Consider the following 14,894-nt stretch of genomic DNA (forward strand, 5'->3'; position numbering starts at 1 on the left):
CAATACTGACATAAGAAATGGGCTACATTTAATGTCCAAATAGGCTCCTTATGGATCCTTTTATTGCTGGTTCAATGACTGTTTTTCATTGTTTAAAACTTGAGTAATACTAATTATTCAGAGAGACACAATCACACAGTCAACAATAAAATATGGTCAAAATATAGTCAAATCCACCTTTATTTTGTGATTCAGGAATAATGTCTGTTGACTTGGGTCACAAATGTTTGTGAGTTTTAAAATATGGGTTTGCAGAAAAAAAGTTTAGGAAGTTTCATGTGTAGTTGATGATTTTATAATTGAATCTGTGGCTAAAGAGTCAAATGCAGTGTTAGTGTATTGTTAGATGTATACTTACTGGAGCTACTCACATGTAAATAAACTCTTTTAAAATGGTTTCCTATTAACCACATAAGCCACAAGACTGATTTATCAAATGGTCATCATTCAGTTCAATTTTAGGGCCTTTTTTTTAAATCATATTTCCAGAATATGAACCAATAAGCTCCACTTAACTTAAAATGTGTTCTTTGTGTCTCCAATAAAGATATGCCACTTGTAAAAGAATGAATAATGCTAAATACAGTGGGAATTATATCTTATTTGGACAGTTTAAAAGGTTATGTTAAAACTTTGACATCGTGAGTCAGTTTTTAGCTAATACAAACCTCATTCCGGACAGTAGATGGCAGCAGAAAACAATTAGTTCGACTACTATTCCTCCTTTGCAGATTCACAAAGACAGTCGGATGATTTGTGTTATAATTAAATTACTACATTTACAAACCAGGCAGCATCATATATTTATAAAGTTGGTAACAGTAATAAAAATGTATATAAAGGTTAATGCTTTAAATTTAACACGTGGAAATGAACAGAAGTAGAAACCTTGGAACATTTTGCACTTACATTGTGTTGAATAAGTAATGAAAGGGAATGATTCTTTTGTTTGGACAGTGTGGATACAGCAGCGGAGTGAGGAGGCAATGGACTGTCAGAGCCCAGACTGTGACTAAGGATCTCCAGTGCCTAACAAGGTATCTCTTATTTACTGAAGAAATGAACACTGTATTATAGCAAGGGGTGTAAAGGAGCGGAAAAACAGACATTTTCCGAAAACATTACAGAAGAATTCCCATGGGATCTTTAGCTCTTGAATTTCTGGAATGTTAAAAAATAAAAGAAACTGATCAAAAGGGTTATATTAAGACCTATTAACCATATCCTCGAGTGCTTTTGAGGATTCCCTTTTGCAGTGTGGTCTGAACCTTTGAAACCTTGAAGTTTTAGAATCATTTAGGATATTTAAGGATGTTCGAAACCACAACAGTTGAGACACAAATATCACACTGTGGCATTCAGACACTGTGTGGAACATGTTGCCTATGTTTTGGTAAGCACTTTCTCAGGACTGAGTAACATTTTGCCATTTGCTCTTAAAACGTGCACATATTGTAAGACAGTGCATTTGTTAAGTTAATATTTGGTATTCGTCATGCACTTTTACACTAGCTGCTTTGATGATGGACCTCTGAGCATTCTGTAAACCGTTGATAAACCTGTGTCAGAGGCCTCTGAAAATATACACAGTTACATAACACACACAGCCTTGGCTAAAGACAGCAAAGGCAGTGAAAAGGCTGTGTTCACATTCACAACATTGCATTGGATTGCATCAAGTTCTGATCAAGGTCCTATTGATCCTATTTAACTCTTGGCAATCGAACTTAAAATCCACACATTCATTTATTGGACCTGATTGACCTAATGATAATAAAGCTGATGATGATGATTGTATTATTATTATAACACTCAAAGATGCTTTACAGTGCGTTCATTCACTCCACACTTGGTGGGGTTAAGCTGCTAATATAGCCACAGCTGCCCTGTGGGGTACGAGTGAAGCCAATCTGTGCCATCGAACTTTCTGACCACCAATCACTAAAACACACACTCACACACCCCTTTCACACTAGACAGTGTGGGTGAAGTGTCTTGCCTAAGGACAATAAGTGCACTAGAGCCACAGCTGCCCCAGTCAGTGTGGAACCTGCTACTCCTACTGGTCTCCTATCCAAGTACTAACCAGGCTTGCTGACAAGAAATTGAACTTTATGCCAGATTTAGTTTTTTTAGACAAAATAATTATACATATATTAACAGGGTTCCCACTCTTTTTCACTGACAAAATTTCAAAACTAAACTAATTTCATGATTTAAAGTGAATTTTCCTTGACTTTATGGCACCTTACATGTATAGAACTGAGCATACTTTTAGGGCTAAATATGAAATGTTAACCCTTTCCACTCACCTTAGTGTTTCCCACAGAAAACTGGTTAGGCAAGGCGGTGCTGCCGAAAAGGTGAGTCCATGGAGAGGAAGTGAGGAGCGGGGGACTGTGGTTTTGTGAGGATTCACGTGTTTTGGAGGGACGTAGTCAAGGCAGGGGCCACTTGTTGAGAGAGATACTAAATTTCCATGACTTTTCCAAAACTTTCATTGAATTTACAAAATTCCATGACTTTTCCAGGCCTGGAAAATTGCATTTTCTATTTCCATGAATTTTCCAAGATTTCCATAACTTTGAGAACCCTGTATTAACCATTAAACCAGGACAAAATATCTGCAATATAAATACATTCTGGCCTGGCCCTCAGCTTTATTTATTATTATTATTACTTTTTTACTTAACAAAAAAAAAATGCATTAAAGCAAAAATAAAACAACAACAGTGAGAACTTAAAAAAAAACAAAAACAAACTCACCAGTTAAAAAAAGCAAATAAAAACAATGTGATGCCACTGCCTCCCCACCACACAACCACGCCAGCTTCCCCTCACATGAAACATTAACCATACTATAATACGGAATGAAACCTAACAACCTATTAGACAAACGATAGGAGTCAAAAGATCAGAATTATCCAGAACAGAGCACTTTGTAATGTTTACTCTGTCAACAAACATGCAGCTTGTGACTAGCGCAAAGGGTATTGGAAAGACATCAGGTCCAGAGGTCACCGGCCGCCGCACTAGCATGAACTCATATTTTAAGCTGGACTTTGGTAATACAGAACAAAATGGGGAGTTACTATTGAAAGGTTTACTGGTGCCGACAACAAATCCAAAATGTTCCAAATAGGAATTGAGCATGGGCGTGAACTGGTTCCATCTGACTCTGGCTCCAGTTGGCTTCTATTGCTAGTGTCATTATGACCTTAACGTTGTATTAAACTGCTCTACATGATCCTGGCGTTTTTATTTTGCTAATCAAGATATGTACATTAATAACAGAACAGTCAGCTTTCCTCGAGGTCAACAGCCATTAGCATTAACATTTGATTTGACTGACAGAATCTTGGTTGCAAATTAGCCGCTGTAACTCCTAGCCTCGGTTGGCTTCATTTGGCTGCAACCATCGTGAGGTTTAAGTTGTTTGGTTGTTAGCTTATCAGAAACAATCCTGGAGTTGTTTTCTCTCATTCACACATGTTTGAGCAACCCTACCTTTTGACCTTTTGTTCAGTAGAGATTGGCAATTCCAGGGCAGAAATGATCCAAATGAGTCTAGTGAAGGTACACTACCAGTCAAAAGTTTTAGAACCCCACACTTTTTCTAGTTTTTGACGGAAAATTATTCAGTTTATTGTGTCATTGCACAATGAAATGAAAGCGTAGAACAAATAATCAATTTGAGATGAAAAATAAATCATGGAATCAATTTATAGACAAAATGTATTCTAAACTTTTGAGTCATCAAAATGTCCACCTTTGGCAGATATAACAGCTGAACACACTCGTGGCTTGTTCTTTTTACAATAGAAATAAAATAGTGTTCAGAAAGTTCTTCCCAAGTCTGTTGCAGAAGTTTCCATAAATGTGTGCCATCTTTTTTCCTGAAGTAGTTTTGGCAGAGCTTGGACTTGTGTTTTGGGTCATTATGTTTTTTTTTTAACCTCTGTCTGTTCAGTTCTTACTGTGATAGTGTCGGGTTTATGGGTCACAAACCCGCCTATAAAAGGGGCGCTAAGCGCTGCGCTCGCCCTCCGTCCTGAACTCTGACCGCTGACCTCGCACGCTGGCGGAAAGCTGTCATGGCCGCAAGACGCGAGGCCCCGAGTGGACCACGTTTAGGTGAACTTAGTTTACTGTTGCAAGGTGTTCGGCGCAGTAATTGCGGAGAGTGTGCGGGCATCGTGGGGGTAAGTGGGGAAATCGTCTTGTTGGCTCAGTAACGCCGTGCGTGACGTTAACGCGGGTTGTGTTTTTTAGCGTTTGTGTCTCGGCGCTGGGCGGTCCTCTGCGTGTTTGGGTGGCTGCCGCGGTGAATTCTACACGGTATGTCGCTATGGTTTATTTTGTGTTCCTCTTTGTCGTGTGTATTGTATGTTACATGTAACATGTTTATATTTAGGCTCCTGCTGGCGGGAAGCCTCCCCTTTTCTCTTTTTCTTTCTCCGTGTACCTGGTCTGTTCGGTGGTCGTGGCCCTTGGTGAAAGGACTCGCTCTCTGAAGTCTTCGTCTTGTGGGAAGCGCTACTGCGAGGCGCGATATTGACTGTGAAAATGGTCCAAAGGTAATTCCAAGCAACGAGGCCATGTGACCCAATGGACAATGAGGATGTATGTGATTAACCCTTTGCAAAAATGGATAATAAATTCAGTGTAAAGTATATTCAAGTCTCATGCCATATTCAGTCAACGAACCTGTGTATCTATAGTGAGTGGGGAAAAACACTGTGTCCTGGCATTACCAGGTGGCGTTGTTGGCAACTTTACTACCTTGAAGTACACTTACAAATATGCCGCTCTGCCTCATCTTACCTTTGTACCATTTCAAGCTCTTCGTTGGACTTGCGTGACTTGAATTGCAATAAATAACTAGAAAAAATAGGGCGTTTTAAAACTTTTGACCGGTAGTGTCTATGGAGTTTAAAACACACCTGAACACTTCCTTTATTACCACATGACATCACAAGGTGGCACAGAATATATTCAGTCTGAGAGAAGAACTCAGTCTCTCAGTCTCTCTGTTAGCGAAAATCCTAAATGGACCTTCAATAGAACAAAGAGAGCTAAAAAACAAACAAACAAAAACAAGACAAAAGAGAATCAGAACCCAAGGGAAAGGGTGTCACTATTCCTTACATGGCTGGTGTTTCTGAAAAACTACAGAGGATTTTCAGACAAATCCCAGTCTATTTCAAAACTAGAAACACTTTAAGACAGAAACTGGTCCACCCAAAGGACAAAACACCAACCCACAAACAAAGCCATGTGGTCTACTCCATTCAGTGTAGTGAAGAAGACCATATTGAGCGCTACACTGGAGAAAGAAACAGCCACTTCACAAGAGGATGTACCAACACAGACGAGAGAGCAACACAGGACTTCAGTCTGCTGTACATCACCATCTAAAATCCATGGGCCACAGATCTCAGAGAAAAGAATTGGTTGAGAGGGGAGTTAAAGAGGCAGTTTTTGTTAGGAAAGACAATAGGTCCTTGAACAGAAATGGAGGCCTCAGACATCATCTGTCTCCCATCTACAACTCCATCCTCAAACCTAAAACAAAGAGAAAAATAGGGTTAGTCAGGTCAGGGCCAGAGGTATGTAAAGACTCATTATGTGCCTGAATGATTATGCTACATGTCCCCTAACTCAGTACAGATGAATAAACCTAGCCAACAAATAGAAACTGTAAACAAGTAGGGTGTTAGTTTCAGAGTAGTTTCAGTGTAGTTAGCTCCTCCCTGCAGGCAAATATAAAGAAGTGTCCAGTAGTGTCTACCCAGAACTGAAAAAGCATCTTGGATGAGCTGCGAAACATCTTCAACCTAAATAAATGTTTGTCCAGGTGACAAATTGAACTTCTTCTTTGCCATGCACCCTAAAAATGTATTTTGAGTCCTATATTACCTAAAACTGACTCTTGTGAGGTTTATGCCATGTTGTAATGTTGTTGGCTTACAAAAAACAAACCTGGAGTTGTGTTTTCTTTCATTCACGCATGTTTGAGCAACCCTGACCTTCTGTTCAGTAGAAATTGCCAAATCAAGGGCTGAAATTATCCAACTGATTCTAGTGAAGGTACACAGCAAAGCATTACCTTTATTACCACATGACATCACAAGGTGGAACAGAGTATATTCAGTCTGAGAGAAGAACTCAGTCTCTATATGCACGGTTTGTGTGTTAAGCAAACAAAACTCAACTCTGGGTATCTTTTTGATTATAACATATTATTACATAGATCAGAAAATAGTGTAATATGGGCCCTTAACAACATTTTATTTCACTAATCAAGATATGTACATTAATAACGGAACAGTCAGGCTTCCCCGAGGTCAACTCCCATTAATTACATTTGTTTTGATTGACAGCATCTCTGTTGCAAATTAGCCGCTACAACTGCTAGTCTGAGTTCAGCTTCATTTGGCTGCAACTAAACCTCCAGTCCACTTCTGTAAACATCTGATTTTAATATAATTTGTCTCGAATCTCTTTCAGGACTGAACAGCGATGAAACCAGGATGAGTATAAACACCTAAACGACCTAAACAACAATTGATAGTCGGCGAAAATCCGTGTATCATTCGTTCATTCGTTTTTCAAAATGAAACAAAAAATAAGAAAATAAATAACTATTTTCTTCATTATGTGTCTCCAAAACCAAAATGTAAAAAACGATAATGATTCAGTTTTTCAGTTTTCGATTTTGTGTTTAAATGAATGATGGAAAAAATGGATAACGGCCGTTTCCCTTTTACGTGACTTAAACTGTGATGCCGAACTTTTTCTCCGCATACGGACTGAACCGGGACTAAACCAGGTTCGGAACTAGACCGGGACTGAGATCAGGAACAGGAGCAGGACTGGGACTGAGACCAGGACCATACCGGAACTAAGCTCGGGACCAGACTGAAACCAGACCGGGACTAAGACCAGGAACAGGACCAGGACAGAGACCGGAACCACACCGTGACTGAAACTGGGACCAGACCAGGACCAGACCAGAACCACACCGGGACTGAGACCAGAAACATGACCAGGACTGAGACAGAGACTGAGACAAGGAACAGGACCAGGACTGAGACTGGGACTGAGACCGGAACCAGAACGGGACTGAGACCAGGAACAGGACTGAAACCAGGACTGAGACCAGAACCAGACTGGGACCAGTCCGGAACCAGACCGGGACTAAGACCAGGAACAAGACCGGAACTGAAACAGAGACTGAGACAAGGAACAGGACCAGGACTGAGACTGGGACTGAGACCAGGAACGGGACCAGGACTGAAACTGGGACCAGTCCGAAACCAAACCCGGACTAAGACCAGGACCAGACCAGAACCAGACTGGGACCGAGACCAGGAACAGGACCAGGACTGAGACTGGGACTGAGATCGGGACCAGACCGGGACTAACATCAGGACCAGACCGGAACCAGACCAGGACTGAAATGCGGCGCAAAAGTCTGGCATCGTAGTTTAAGGTCGTTTTCACACCGCTAGTTCGATTATTTGGTTCGCACCAGGCAATAAAATTGTTATTATGTAGCAAATACACTCCAGTGTGGTCCGCGTTCACACGGCAAACGAACCAAAACTGGTTCGATTCACGTGTCTCTGTTTCCCCGGTAAAACAGCGATACTCCAGTTATCAACACCGATGTTCCTGTTAATACCACGGGCCGTCCTCATCTCAAATTATCACCATGAACTCATAAAACAGCAACATGTAGAACTTTGTACAAACTCACCGCATCAGCCCAGAGTTCGGGTAACAGCAGCAGCCAACAGCGCTCACAGTAGCGCGCAGCTCCTCAGGACGGGGCAAATACTGTCGGTGTGAAAACACCCTAAGGGTGTTTTCACACCGACAGTATTTGGTGCGCACCAAACGGTCCATTCGAACCAAAAGTGGTTAGTTCGGTTCGTTTGCGTTGGTGTGAAAGCGTCAATCGGACTCGGACCCGAACCAAATCAAGCGGACTGAGACCGCAAAAAAGAGGTGGTCTCGGTTCGCTTGAATCCGCACCAAATGACCAACTTTGGTGCGGTTCCTCTGGTGTGAAAGCGAACCCGGGTCCAAACCATAGACAGTATGGACAAACGGACTATTCGAAATGCATCATGGGAGGGACACGCGTCTCCTCTGCCTGAAATGACGCTGTACGACTCCAGCGCAGTAACAGATTGTTGTCCAGACGCTGACGCGATTCATTTTCGAATTATTTTACCAACAATGGCCAATACAGAGAATGTAATACACGAAGATCAGAGCAAGTATCAGTGTGCGAACGTGTGGCTCCAGAGTGAGTCAAAATTGGGGGTGCGTACCCCTGTTCGGGACCTACACGCACAGAGACGACCCGGTGTTCCCCGTGATCACGCAGCAACCAACATTTGTTATTTTAGGCTTTAATTAACCAAATAATTTCATGGCAATAGGCAATCGTCCATTCAATTGATACAACTTAAAAAAGTCCCTGTTTTTAGCCTAGAGTGAGAAATACAGTCGGACTAGATCCAAACCAGAGTCCTGAACCAGCGGGGGCAGCTCCAGTTCAGGCCGGGCTCAGAGGAGCTGGAGCGGGGAGCCTCGACCTGAGGAAGTGCTTTCCCCGGGAAGAACCAAATGCGCGGAGGACGGACACTCAGAACAACATATAACAAACCAAACTGGACTCATGCTTCTGTCCGGATGCTGCACCACCTCGGAACCAGCCGCGGTTCTTGAGCGCGGAGAACCGGAGCAGCGCGCCCGGACCTGTAGTCCACAGCGCATTCTTGCTTTTCCCGCACGGAAACAGCGCGCAGACGACTGAACGTACCCGCTCGGACTTAGTCCATCAAGCACTGGTCTTGCTCGCCACCGTTTGGAACCAGCACATGGAGGACAGAGCCTCCGGACCATCTGACCAACGAGCTTGTAACAGAAGGACCAGACCCCAGCCCCGTCCTGAGGAGCTGTTGGCTGCTGCTGTTACCTGAACTCTGGGCTGATGCGGTGAGTTTGTACAAAGTTCTACATGTTGCTGTTTTATGAGTTCATGGTGATAATTTGAGATGAGGACGGCCCGTGGTATTAACAGGAACATCGGTGTTGATAACTGGAGTATCGCTGTTTTACCGGGGAAACAGAGACACGTCAATCGAACCAGTTTTGGTTCGTTTGCCGGTGTGAACGCGGACCACACTGGAGTGTATTTGCTACATAATAACAATTTTATTGCCTGGTGCGGACCAAATAATCGAACTAGCGGTGTGAAAACGACCTAAGTCACTGAAATGGGGAACGGCCTTTATCCATTTTTTCCATTATTCATTTAAACACAAAATTGAAAACTGAAAAAATGAACCATTACCTGTTTTTACATTTTCGGTTTGGAGACAAATAATGAAGAAAATAGTTGTTTTTTCATTTTCTTATTTTTGGGTTTATTTTGAAAAATAAATGAACGAATGATGCACGGATTAGCAAACATTAAAGGTCCAAATAAGCCATGTTATAATGTTGTTATAGCTTATCAAAAACAAACCTGGATTTGTTGTGTTGATTCGCGAATGTTTGAGTAACTCTACCTTTTGACCTTTTGTTCAGTAGAGTTTGGGTTGAAATTATCCCAATGATTCTAGTGAAGGTTTGTGGAGTTTTAAACACATCAGAGCACTTCCAATACTTTACAAGTTTGACATAACCGTAGTAAGATGTGCAGATAGTGACTCCGTGTTGTGGTTGTGGTGTGCTCAGCAGTGGTCAGGAGGCGGCCATGTTGGATCCCGAGGTGTCTGGACCCTGGCAGAGCTGGAGCCGGCTGTCAGCTGGCAGGATTATCTACAGGGATCATAACCACCATTGTTCCAGTCTGACTCCGCGGTACATGCTGTCTCTGCACACAGCCACAGAACAGGCCCGACACACACAGCAGAGCATTCGCCGCACTGGCATTTCTATACCGCTCAAATTACGATATTCTACGCAGTACCAATGTCTTCTATGCAGTACAAATGTATTCACGGCAGTATAGTTATCTTCCATGTAGTACAAATATCTTCTATGCCTTACAAATATTTTCTAAACCCTACTAATATTTTCTAACGAAAGATAAAATATGTCACGTCTAAACCAGGACTAAAATCAGGACTAAAACCAAGGCTAAACGAGAAGTAAAACCAGGACTAAACCAGGACTAAACCAGGACTAAAATCAGGTCCTAAACCAGGTCCTAAACCAGGACTAAACCAGGACTAAACCAGGGCTAAACCAGGGCTAAAATCAGGACTTAAACCAGGACTAAAACCAGGACTAAACCAGGACTTAACTGGGTCTACACCAGGACTAAAACAAGGACTAAACCAGGTCTAAACCAGGACTAAACCAGAACTAAAACCAGGACTAGACCAGGACTAAAACAGGTCTAAACCAGGACTAAAAGCAGGTCTAAACCAGGACTAAAATCAGGTCCTAAACCAGGTCCTAAACCAGGACTAAACCAGGACTAAACCAGGCTAAAATCAGGACTTAAACCAGGACTAAAACAGGACTAAACCAGGACTTAACCGGGTCTACACCAGGACTAAAACAAGGACTAAACCAGGTCTAAACCAGGACTAAACCAGAACTAAAACCAGGACTAGACCAGGACTAAAACAGGTCTAAACCAGGACTAAAAGCAGGTCTAAACCAGGACTAAAATCAGGTCTAGACCAGGACTAAAACCAGGACTAAAAAGCAGGTCTAAACCAGGACTAAAAGCAGGTCTAAACCAGGACTAAATGCAGGTCTAAACCAGGACTAAAAGCAGGTCTAAACCAGGACTAAACAAGCACTAAAACCAGGACTAAACCATAACTAAAATCAGGACCAAACTAGGACTAAACCAGGACTAAAATCAGGACTAAACCAGGACTAAAATCAGGACTAAACCATAACTAAAACCAAGACCAAACCAGGACTAAAATCAGGACCAGATCTAAACCAAATCTAAACCAGGTCTAAAACAGCTCTAAACCAGCATTGCATCAGGACTAAACCAGGTCTAAACCAGGACTAAAATCAGAACTAAAGTCAGGTCTAAACCAGGATTAACCAGGCTCACATTCACCCAATTTGAAATTTGAATATTTTCTATATATAAATATCTTCTGTACAGTACTCTGTGGTATAGATATCTTGTAGATATGTTGTACAAATGTCTGCAGTACGGATATATTCTATGTAGTACAAATATTTTCTATATTATACACACTTGTTTTCTATGCACTGCAAAGTAAAAACCTTAAAATTATGCCAAAATACTTTTTTCTTTTGATTAAATAGTTTCTTTTTTTCTTTTCTTTATTCATTCACTCTTCAAAGTTAGTATAAAAATGCTGAAAACCAATCAGTGCATGGCCTTTTCACTTTATACTGCCTTTATACGATACTGTACACACTGTTTAGGGGTAGTACTGCGTAATCAAAGTGGATCTAAACACTAAATATGTCATGCCACAATAAAAGACAAACCGCTACGCTAAATCTTTTATTCCTTCTGCCATAAAGCTTTTATAAATGGAAATAAATTTGCCATTGTGGTCCTGATGCACTGAGGTTTGAATGTACGGCGTGTGCTGCATTTGATTTTCTTTATTTTATTTATGGACTATGCACGACCAGAGATGTGCAAACTAAATTGGCCTTTGAGATTAATAAAGTTGTTGTTTGATTGATTGATTGAATAAATGTACTTGTTCCGCTACACACTGCATATAGGGCATAGTATAGTATTATGTACTGTTGCTAATGTTTTTTTGTACGCCTAATATTAGATGTTGGAGACATTTTGGCCATGTATTGTATCGTGCAGTTAGCTGCCCTATATAAGTGGGGAGAAAGAGCACACAGGTGTTACAGTGTGGAGATATTAGGGATACACCGATCCAGCTTTTTCAGTTTCGATACCTATTCCGACTATTAATAGCATTTTGTTTCTCTTTCAGCTAAATAAAATAAGACAAAACTGATCCACATGTGTTATGTAGGTGTTATTTATCCCTCAAGTAACTACAGAACAGCCTTATATAAATGAAAATTTGAGAATTTCTGGTACAGTTATGAAATGCTATGTCTGGAAACATGGACTGTCTTAGTAATACAGAACAAAACGGAGAGATACAATTGAATGGCTTACTGGTTCTTAGTCTCGAATTCCTTCACTTAACGGTTGGGGTGTACTTTTTTTCATTTAACTGATCGCTGCAATTTGGTTGGGACATACGTAATGCGCCGCTAACGGAGCTAACTGGTATATTAAGCTTTTCCCAAATCCAGTAGGAAAAAGGGCAATAACGTCTTTCCCTTTGATAAAATTCACCAAACATTCTCTTTGTTCCGGCTTTAAATCCTCGATCTCAGGAATCATTGCCAACACAGACTGTATTGCTTCTTGCCGATTGGCTGGTGCCCAAACTCGTACTTCCAGGATTCTTGGAAACTGTCTAGTGCACAGGTGTCAAACATAAGGCCCGGGGGCCAGATCCGGCCCTCCAAGACCTTTAATGTGGCCCTTGGGTGATTTTCTACTAAAATATTTTAATTATATTTTCTATTAAAATATTGTTAATTTTCTGTGGTGTTTATCACAGCAGCGTCTCCAGCGTCTCTGTACGTGGCCCCTCCCACCAGAGCAGCACAAATGAAGACTTGTCTCTTTCCAAACGCTCTTAAAGGACGATCGTTTTGACTGTTGACCGTGACACCCTCATCAGAAAAATGTCCAACATGAGAAAAGTGGAGGCGAGTGCAGGATTTTCCAAGAAAAATTGACTTATTCCTGTTTACATACAAGTTCATGTTAAAACATTGTGTTGAAATTGAATTTTTCTTAAAGTTTCAGGTTCATAATATTATAATATTATAATAAGAAAGAGTTCATCAATTAAAAAAGATTTCTGTAATAGATTTGTGTTTCTCTGCACAAATATTTGAACTTATTGTTATTTTTGGGGTTTATATGCCATGTGTTTTTCTGATCCGGCCCCTTTGGGATCAAAGTAGGTTGGATACGGCCCCCGGACCAAAATGAGTTTGACACCCCTGGTCTAGTGTATTCCGATTCTTGACCTAGTCACTGGAGAGAAAGTAAATTGAGCGGAGGCACTAGATGGCGCCAGCCAGGCTAACGGGTTATGACAACAAATCCAAAGCGTTCCAAATAGGAAGAGAGCATGGACGTGAATTGGTTCCATCTGACTCTGGCTCCAATGAACTTTTATTGCTCTCTCTGCAACTGCTGCTGTCAGGCTCGCCATTCTGACCTTAACATTGTTGTATTAAACTGCTCTGTTTTTTTTATTTCGCTAATCAAGATATGTACATTAATAACATAACAGTCAGGTTTCCCAAGGTCAACTCCCATTAGCATTAACATTCGGTTTGATTGACAGCATCTTGGTTGCAAATTAACCAAACCCTCAGTCCACATCTATATATATCTGATTTTAATATAATTTCCCTAGAATATCTTTCAGCACTAAACAGCAATGAAACTAGAGCGAGTGTAAACGTGTAAACGCATAAAAGTCCTTTATTACGCAAAATTGAATCTTGTGAGCTTTATGTCATTTTATAATGTTGTTAGCTTATCAAAAACATACCTGAATTTCTGTTTTGTTTCATTCACGCATGTTTGAGCAACCCTGTCTCTCCAAATGTGTTGTGTAGCTGTTATTTAGCCCTCAAGTAACTACAGAACAGCCTTATATAAATACAAATTTGAGACTTTCTGGGACAATTACGAAACGCCACATCTGAAAACATCTAAATCTAAGTGTGTGTGTTTAGCTCCACTTTAAATTCCATGAAGCAGTATCTCAAATTATTGTTAGTGAGCATGTTAAGGATCGTATCGGTGTCTTAAAACATGTCCCAGAAGCTCTGCAATACCGACATATTACCAATGATTATATAAATAAAATCATTGGTAACATGTCAGTATTATGTATGCTCACCCCACTCTAGTGCCGTGTGCATATTGCAGGAGGACCGGGCCGGTTATGTAACTGTGAGGAGGAGTGCTTGTACCTTTGGCTTTGTTGTCAATAATTCAGACCTGAGTATATGGGCTCTGTCTTTAGGGAGATTCTGTACTGGATGATGCAGGCCTCAAGGGGGCGCTTACAGGGAGATAGTGGATATGTTTATATAAAGAGCAGAGGAGACATGCGTTATGGGGAGCATGACCCTGGTATCTGTGGGCGGTTGTTTTTATATATTCTTTATTGTGATGTGTGATGTTGCGTCTCAAGGTAATTCTTGGTGGATGCAGAGATTCTGTTTTCTGCTTTTTTCTTTAAAGCTCCACCGCGTGAATTTCAGACTAATAGGCTAAGGTAGATGCATGTGTACTTGCCTCAGATCTCCACAGATCTGACCTGTAACTCGGCCTGAAGGGAGGTACACCGCCTGCTTATCTTGGAATTGTTATTACTTCATTTGGAATGGCTCCAAGTTATGCTTTCTATCTCCACTAAATCAATTAATCCAAATTAATGTTAATTTAATAACTAATTGCATTTATTTCCTGATAGCCACTAGGAGTTTAGAGGTTGTTGTTTTTTTTTTGGTCAAATAAAGCTTTTAGATTTCACTCTATTTTTTTGAATGTGTATCCATGGTTTTCACAAAATATTCTATTAGGATAATCAAAAGTCCTCAACAGGGAGCCTAAAACAGGTAGTGTGAGGTTTAATCCTATTGCCGTCTACCCAGGCTGGCGCCACCTAGTGCCTCCGCTCAATTTAATTTCTCTCCAGCAACTAGGTCAGGAATCAGAATACACTAGACGGTTTGCAAAAACTCCAGGAGTGCAAGTTGGGGCACCAGCCAGTCAGCGAAGAGCCATATAT

The sequence above is a fragment of the Boleophthalmus pectinirostris genome, unplaced genomic scaffold, assembly GCF_026225935.1.
Source record: "Boleophthalmus pectinirostris isolate CB_2022bp ecotype Guang Dong unplaced genomic scaffold, ASM2622593v1 HiC_scaffold_23, whole genome shotgun sequence".
NCBI lineage: Eukaryota > Metazoa > Chordata > Actinopteri > Gobiiformes > Gobiidae > Boleophthalmus > Boleophthalmus pectinirostris.